The 8618-nt window shown below is 37.9% G+C and overlaps 1 long non-coding RNA gene across 1 annotated transcript; it reads left to right on the top strand.

The window, feature by feature from the left end:
- Positions 1–4232: 4232 nt before the first annotated feature.
- Positions 4233–4898, top strand: LOC136266094 (uncharacterized). The gene is made up of 3 exons (XR_010705909.1): positions 4233–4299; positions 4495–4571; positions 4889–4898. It is a non-coding gene; the product is annotated as an uncharacterized lncRNA (long non-coding RNA).
- Positions 4899–8618: the final 3720 nt, after the last annotated feature.

Below are 8618 nucleotides of genomic sequence, written 5' to 3'. Positions count from 1 at the left end.
GAGTATTAGTCTGGTAATTAAAAGGTGGTGTTGTTGTTTCCTTGAACAAGAAGTTTTACTCACATTGCTCCACTATATAATGTTGACCTGGTGGCCTAATGTCAACCGGGGAAGTGGCCCACCCTGCTGTAACATAAGTGGGTACCTGCTGTTATCTGGCCTTGACTCACTTAGTGCATAGAGTTGGGGTCATTGTGGAACTTTGAGTTCCATGGCCTCTCTCCATGAGATCTCCGGGTTATTAGTCCTGGGTTTGCCTGCACCAGACTCAAGTACCTAAGTGGTGCATAGGCATCCAGTGCTGGTTCACTGTGTAGCAATAAATACTGTAGCTGTGTTTCATGACTGCTGGAGGCTTTACTTGCTTTGTGTGTGCTTGCTTGCATGTATGCGTCCATGTGTGTGTGTGTGTGTGTGTGTGTGTGTGTGTGTGTGTGTGTGTGTGTGTGTGTGTGTGTGTGTGTGTGTGTGTGTGTGTGTGTGTGTGTGTGTGTGTGTGTGTGTGTGTGTGTGTGTGTGTGTGTGTGCATGTGTGTGTATATGTGTTGACCTACTGCATGGCACACTTATTGCAGTGGACGTACTCATCCTACTGTGTCTGTATATTCATAGCATTTTCATAAAACTGTAAGGATGTTTGCCATTAGTTAACACCTTTGCCATTAGTTAACACTAGCCTTCTTGACTGATAGCATTATAATATCCATCATGTCACAAATAATTTGTCACTCTTCCAGAAACTGTAGATGATTTTTGTTATTTAAGTGTATAGTACTGTATTTAGTATAAAAATGGTGAGGGTAATGTAATTCATCTTGTATGAATTCTGGTTGAATATAAACTGTCTCTTCTCCACATGCATTCATGCAATTCTATGGAATATTCTATTTTACCATTAGTAAACTTAAGGAAGATTGGTGTAAGGGCTATGATTTCACTGATACTGCAACTAATAGCACCCTACTTGTTTCATGTCATTTTTTACTACTGTTTTGCTCGATGCCTGTTACATAGCACTACGAATGAAGAAATGTTACATGAAGCTACCTGACTGCAAATCTGCTTACTTTGACTGTGGGAGCAGTGACACAAAAATACAGATAATTTCTGATTTATGCTTTAATACATAAAGCATTAATATATGTGCTACCGTGCTTCCTCAAAGGAAATTAGACACTAAGGAAGACAAGTCCATAATGCATGTACTGTATGTTCTAGATCTGTTGCATGCCAATATACACTTGTCAGGCAGAAGTGATGTCTAACAGTGTAAACACTAAGCATGTAGCCAGGGAAGTGGAGCAGGCTAAAGAGTGAGGGGGCCAGGCCAGCTGTCAATTGAAGACAAAAAAGGGTCACAGACTCACAGCCTGCTGACAATAGCTACTCTCCAGTTATATCTCCTTATTTATAACTACACATGCATAGCTTGCTACACTGCTTCTCTGAATACTGTGGCTGCTCTATTAGAGTATCCAGATCCTGACTGTTCTATTAGAGTATCTCGATCTTTTCTTACAAACGGTGTCCCATAAAAGTGGGGGGGGGGGGGGGGGGGGATGGCGTCTCCACTGCCACTGCCTTCACAGCGCCTAGCTGTTATTAAGTTATGCTTATGTGAAGGCATTAATTAATAAAACATCAGTGAATAGAGAATTACAGAAAGTGAGTTATTTAAAATTTCATTGCAACCTATTGGAAGCATTTTGGGTTACATTGAAAGCACTTTTGGGCTCAAGTGGTTATGCCAAACCAAAACAGCCAAGGTGCTGTGAAGGTATTGTAAGGCTGGTTTCCCATCAAAACTACCGTACTATATATAGATTTTGACCCAAATTGTCAAGTGTCATTTTTAAGGTACAGTACATTGTAAAAAAAAGAACTCATATAGTTCTAATTATACATTTACATTGTCTAAGAGCGTGATGTTGTTCCTGAAATATTTAGCACCCATCACCAATGGAGAGAGTATACTTATCTCATGTAGTTGTACAGTTTCAATGTAATCACATATAGTTCTTGTATACTCTTGCAAGAGTATATGTCCCCTACATGTATAATATAGAGCAGTGGCGTAGCTATCTACAGCAGGTTTGTAGGGCCTAGACCCTGCTAAACTTGGCTAGTGCCCTACCAAACTGAAGACTACGAACCCCACAATCACCAGCTTTTCATGGGTCATTGCATTATCTAGCAAGTGAAACTTATTCTATACTAAATTACTCACCAAATTATTAGTATTGATCTGACACGAAGCCAATAATTACGACAATTCTAATTAACGCCCACCAATGGACGTGATTAAATTACCTGTTGTTGGTGATATTGATAAGGACGTGTCTTCCTAGTGTTTTTGTAGTTTGTAATCATCATATCTATAGATCCTTGCATTTCATCATGTATAAGGTGTATAGTGTTGAATTTATTTATGTAGCTAGCTAGCTAGCTATTTATAGCTAAGTATCCAAATTGGAAGGGGTGGCACCAAAAGGCTAGGCTTGTGCGAGGGTGCTTTCCTATTGTTGTTGTGTTACTGTACAATTTGAACAACAGCAGATTATTAAATAAATATACAAATAAACTACTTCATAAAAATCTAAAAGCATTTTTTTTTTGTAACTGAAATGGCCTCTCAGATGCCATTTTTGCAGTTGTTGAATTTCAAAAATTTCTGGGTGGGAGGATGCCCCTGCTTTCAGCAGCATAATTATACAGTGTCCTAGCCGAAGCCCTAGCTGTGCTCTACCGATAGGGTAAGTCTAGATACGCCATTGGTATAGAGTAGATATTACTTTGGATTCTGTTTGTGCATGCCAGAGTGCTTGTTTGCTTACCTAACAGCAAATACCACTTGCAGTCTTTCCGTGTTTAATACCCTTAGAACAAGAGTGTGAAAATAATGCTAAGAGTCTTTCAAGTAGTTGTATGTCAACATGTGTATGTATAATTGTACCAGTTAACGGAAACATACATTGAATAACTACATATTAAACTTGTAGTGAGTCCTCAAGAATTAGACATACGATACTGTTGTACATGTAACCAGATTAAACACAAGATTTGTGTTTCTATTTTTCCCTGTAGTTCACCTCAATGAAAATAGAAAACTATGGCATCACATAAATCCTTTCTTCAAGCAAGCAATGTCAAACTTCTACCATCATGACATAAACAGGTTGTTAAAAAAATATATTAAGAAGATAATGTAGTTAAAACGTATTTCCTTTCTCCAACATGTATACACTGAGTATTTATATCATATTAAACTTTCTGTTGGTTTAATCCCTTGTAGTGTTACTAAGCAGTTTCACAATGACTCCCCTGTAATAGTGAGACTAACAGAAGTATCATTTCTATTTTCAACATGTTTGGTTATTTAGGAGAAGAACTACCTTCTTACACCACGTTTTTATTGATAGCAAGTTTTCTTGCTTCTTACAACTCAGCTAAAAGTGATAAAAAATTTTTTCTCTGAAGTATGTACTGATTCTTTGATATTGCTCATTCTTATCCTTGTGTGTAGCAAAATGAGTCTGAATCAAAACGTTCTGTCAAATTGAAAACAAGAGTAGTGTGCATTGTATAGTAGTGGTTATCATAAAGTTAACCAATGTTTTTCTATTGACCAAACTTAGTAGCACATTTTGTTTTGTATATAAACTGTAACCTTGACATTGGCACATAACTCTAATAGTTTACACATCATAAATTTACCATATGTACATGTGGAAAACTATTTTTGTCTTATGAACTCATGAACTGCAGAGGCCTTTCACAATGTTGCATTCGTAGTGTGTCAAGCAGTGATAAGCTTAAGAAAGGAGAACTAAAGCAATGTTTAATGTTGGCATGCAAAATTGCACACTGTTTGTGACATACGTACACATAACCAGACGAATTTTTGAGAAACCATACTTAAAAACTCAGTTCAACTAACCCTATCCAACCCCACTGTTTACTATAGTTTTGTACTGTGACTATAGTTAAGGTAAATACCAGGCAGGATTACCATGGGCTTACTATATACTATGCAAGCCCATAATAACCGCTCTTGCTGTATGAAGTATAGTAGTACTAGTATATGCCAGTATTTGTGTGATCATTGCCTTGTATATATGTTGTTTGTAAAATATTGCTGGCTAAACATTTAATGCTATTTTTGTGAAATTATCTTAGTTGGTTTGTTTACATTATAGCAGACACTTGGAACTAAAGGTATTCCCTCTCAGCAGACTACTTAAAATATTTCATTTCATCACAGACAACCACTGTTCACATTCAGTACACCTGTTGTCTCAGGTAAAAAATGTTGATTTTGGCAACTTAATTTATTCTGGTATTTAGTAGATTATTAGGTATTCATTTGTACAATTGCTTTTTATGTCAAGTATGTACAGTGTTTGCCATTGTTGGGAGACACTATTTCAATTTTGTGGTCCTTTATAATCACATTGGTGATGACATTATTATAGTAATATGTATTACTGGTATTAGGTGAGGCTGCTGGTATCGATGAATTATTTGTTTGTGTAAGTAGAACAAACTCTCTACTTGAAAACTGCAAATACAAGGTGAATTTAAAATACTGTACTGTATAAGCATGAAATACAGTGAAACCTGTGCAATCCAGGTCATTGTGTAATAAGGTCACCTATCCCCATTATAAACATCCCGGGCCTGGCCACACAGTGTCACTTGTAGTGTGGCCATACCTGCTTAAAAAGTATTGTGGCCCAGGTTTCATTGCATGTGCTTGTCATTTATTGAACAGAACAATTGGCATATACTTTGTACAATACATAGCTACACATTTACAATTACATCTTAGCTATACTTGTTTTATATTTGTGTGGGTATAATAGCTCATTTATAACTTTTAATTGTGCAGCAATGGTGCCACTGGATTTTTGTTCAGCACTTTTCAAGGTGAGCGTTACATATTATTCGTTATTTTAATGACCTTACCTTTAGGACCTGTCCAGACAGACCGTTTAAAGTGAATACATATCAATGCTTCTTGTTATTATGATCTTATGTTCATGTGACTATTATGTAATATTACGTCACGTCGCAAAGTATTTCGCGGTAGCGCGTGGGTATAAAAGAACTGGTCGTAGTCATTCGAGTCAAAAGTTAAACGAAAAGCAGAAAAGTAATAACAAGCGAAGAGAAATGGATCATTTATTCAATGCCTTCATGTCCAGGCGGGCTAGCACTAGTACCATTAACAGACAGTCCTGTGACGATGTTCCAGACGAGGTTCCAGATTTCTACGCGAAGAGGAGAATGCTGAAGAGAGCATCGTTTGGCAGCAGGCAATCACTACCCAGTCCGAGCAATTCTGAACTGGTAGATGCTGTGGATGAGCAACTGATGCAGATCAGAGAAAAGATAGCAGCATTCCACCAGCAAAACACTCAGTTTAGAGAAAGAATGGACTCGCTCAATGACTCGGTCAGCGAACTAGCGTCACGATCCAGTATTAGCAGCTCTCCATCAGAATGCTCTGACTTGGACTCGCTGGATGAAGTTAGTGAAGAAGAGGAAGAATTTGAACGACAAACTGTGGGCCAAAAAGCATTCTCAGATGAACCCCCACGACTACTCCGCATCCCAACAGTAAAAGTCGCAAGCAGTAGCCAGTTCAACCGACCACCTGTAGGATGTTTCCACATGAGACAGTCATCAGATCCCAGTTCACTACACAGTCACATAGAGCTACCCAAAGAGGAAGAAACGGAAACACGAAGACACAGTACATACTCAGCAGACCAAGCCATCAATCTGTACCCACAATACAACAACCCAGCAGAAATCAGCACCCTGTTCTAAGCTTTCGGTTCCAACATATCAAGTCAGGATTATTATTGTCATGTGTGACACACCACTGATGACTGAAGAGTTCGAAGATCGCATCATAACTTAGCCATTATAGTTGAATTTGAATCTATGTGATGAACACTATATATATAAGCTACCTCTATTATACATCGCAGCCTGGTGACTGTTAAATAATTAACTTGGTTTTATTATCTATGGTGATTGTAATTAGGAATTTTTGCCCTGTCTGGTGTATTTTTTGTGTGTGTGTCAGCCAATAGTGACCTTAAAATCATTAATGATCAATTATCGAAATCATGCAGTGTACCTAGGCCTATTATACGTACTTCAACGCTGCACACCTGAGATTCAGAATTTACCATTTTGGGACTTTCTGCAAGCACAAAAGAAATGCTAATACATGCATATGGCCATGCTGCAAAACTGAGAGGGACACCTACATTATATCATTTTATCAGAGGAGTAATGTAGCAGACTGTATCATGCTATGAACAGTTGGGAGTCTTATATATAGCAGACCCTCCACCATGCAAGGCTTTTTCCATAAATTATTCCAGGATACAAGCTCTCATAGTTCACAAATTACAAAAGGTGCTTTAAAATGCAGACATGCTATCTAAAATTGGTACACAGAGTCTATTAAATGTATAGGTACCAAATTGGTATAAATGTGATAAAAAATCATGAAGTTACATTAATGATTATGTTCACGTACAATAAAGCAGACCTTTTGTGATGCATACAGCTTAAAGGTAACAGGTTGAAAAATAGTTTGCCTATCACATACTCAGTACTCCAACCAAACACAAATTTTAGCATGATGAATATAAACTTTCTACAAACACTCTAACAGAACATTCATAAAATAATAACGACATGATTGTGTGATGATTTTGTAAAATCTGAAATGATTGCCAAAGGATGGTTACTATTGCATTAGTAACGGGTAGTGCTAAAATCCGGAACGGAATGGAACGGAACGGGACACACGCCAAGTGAATAAATCGTTTTTGCAGATTGTACGCCGTTTCTTACCATTACTTAGCACTACCCATTAGTAACTGCATTGCATTGATGAATAGGGCCATTACATACACTACAGTGGAAGGTGTGATGTGCACATTTTGATGATGATTTCATACAATTGACAGTGAACTAGTTCCTTTGACTGGGAAGAGAACAGATGATGGTCTTAAGATAAATAATGCATGGGCTAGTACATAAGGGTATTAACATGTTTGGGTTTACCAAAACAAATCTAACCTATAGGATATTGGTCACACATAACATATATCAGGAGTTTACAAGTGCCAAAAATGCCTTCGGCGCTTGTGAAAAACAGTCTGCTCACCTTCGTTGCTTATAATCTCCCGTGTATATTGATACTGAGTATGCATATGTGTGTGTGAATATATTATATAGAATCTATGCATATAAACATCTCACAGATCTTTCCACCGCATGGTTTTCTTTGCTAATTATAAGAAGCCTCACGATCAAGCACTACATTATCCATGATTTGTGTTGGTAACAAGTGTACACCATTTGTTATATATTTAGTTGTCCTGAATATGTCATTACATTATATTGATATCAATTCAGTTTCCTCTGCAACTGTAAAACGATTACTGGTCATCATGTGTTGTGATGTAACAATCTGTAACTGTGCTGCTGACTGCCTTATTTAAACCCAAGTAGTATTTATAATAAATTATTTTAATAAAAGAGTAACTCTGTACTAAGTAACTTATAAAAAAACAGATGCGGAATTATTTGATGTATCAAGACACACGATAGTGTGTCGTGCGGCCCAAGAAGCCGGCGCGCAACACCCATGAGTATATTGACAGGAAGAACGAAAACGCAATTTTCGCACCTCCGTAGCTCTGTGCTTCCTTGGTGAAACGAGACGATTTTTGCTGTGGCCACTCCCTCCAACTTCAGTACTCCACATTCCAAATTTGAGCGGAATCGTTCCAAGCGTTCCCGAAATATGCGACTTCAAAAATTGGCTTAGTTTCTTCGTTGTTTTTTTCTTCTTATTTTTCTTTCTCTTTTCGCACACTTACAAAAACCGCTATTATTTTTTTAATTTTCTTTTGTATCTTATAATTTTTTTTTTTTTTTTGCAGTAAATGTTTTTTTTAATAATACAGTTACAATACAAATTACTCTACAACTAAACTACAAACACAATTAATTGCAACAGGGGTTTGGGGAAAGGAAAATCAGAGTCCTCACACTGCAAAGCCCAGTACCGTAAAATTATACAGGCATTGTTCGTCCATAAAGAAACTGAAAGTTGTTGTAACAAATGTTTACGAGCCTGTTTGGTTGATGCACCACTTCTGGCTGTGGTGCGTTCAGCGATGGTACGAAGGGTCTGAAGCGCAAATGGTGACCAAAAACCAAAAGTTTCTACAACAAGTGGGACAAAGTCACACCCTGCCTCCTCTACATCATCTTGATGTCTCTGGTCCTTGGCTAACTCACCTGCTGCAGCAGCTACCCCAGCACAAGAAGAAAAATAAATGTGAGAAGGCTGGGTAGTGCTACGAACAAACACATCAAAATAAGCTGGACGACCATGCTGAAAGTGGTGGGGACTATTCTACGGAACGGAACGGAACGGAACGGAACGGAATGATGGACTAAACTGCGGAACGGAATGCTTTCTCAGATTGAAGCTTGCAGCTTACCATTGCTGTACAAGTTATCAGTGGCACTTCCAGCAGGTAATCAAACGTACCCCAAGAAAGATAAAACGAATTTAAGGA

This window comes from Dysidea avara, chromosome 9 (genome assembly GCF_963678975.1).
Source record: "Dysidea avara chromosome 9, odDysAvar1.4, whole genome shotgun sequence".
NCBI lineage: Eukaryota > Metazoa > Porifera > Demospongiae > Dictyoceratida > Dysideidae > Dysidea > Dysidea avara.
This window is presented reverse-complemented; position numbering and strand designations above follow the sequence as displayed.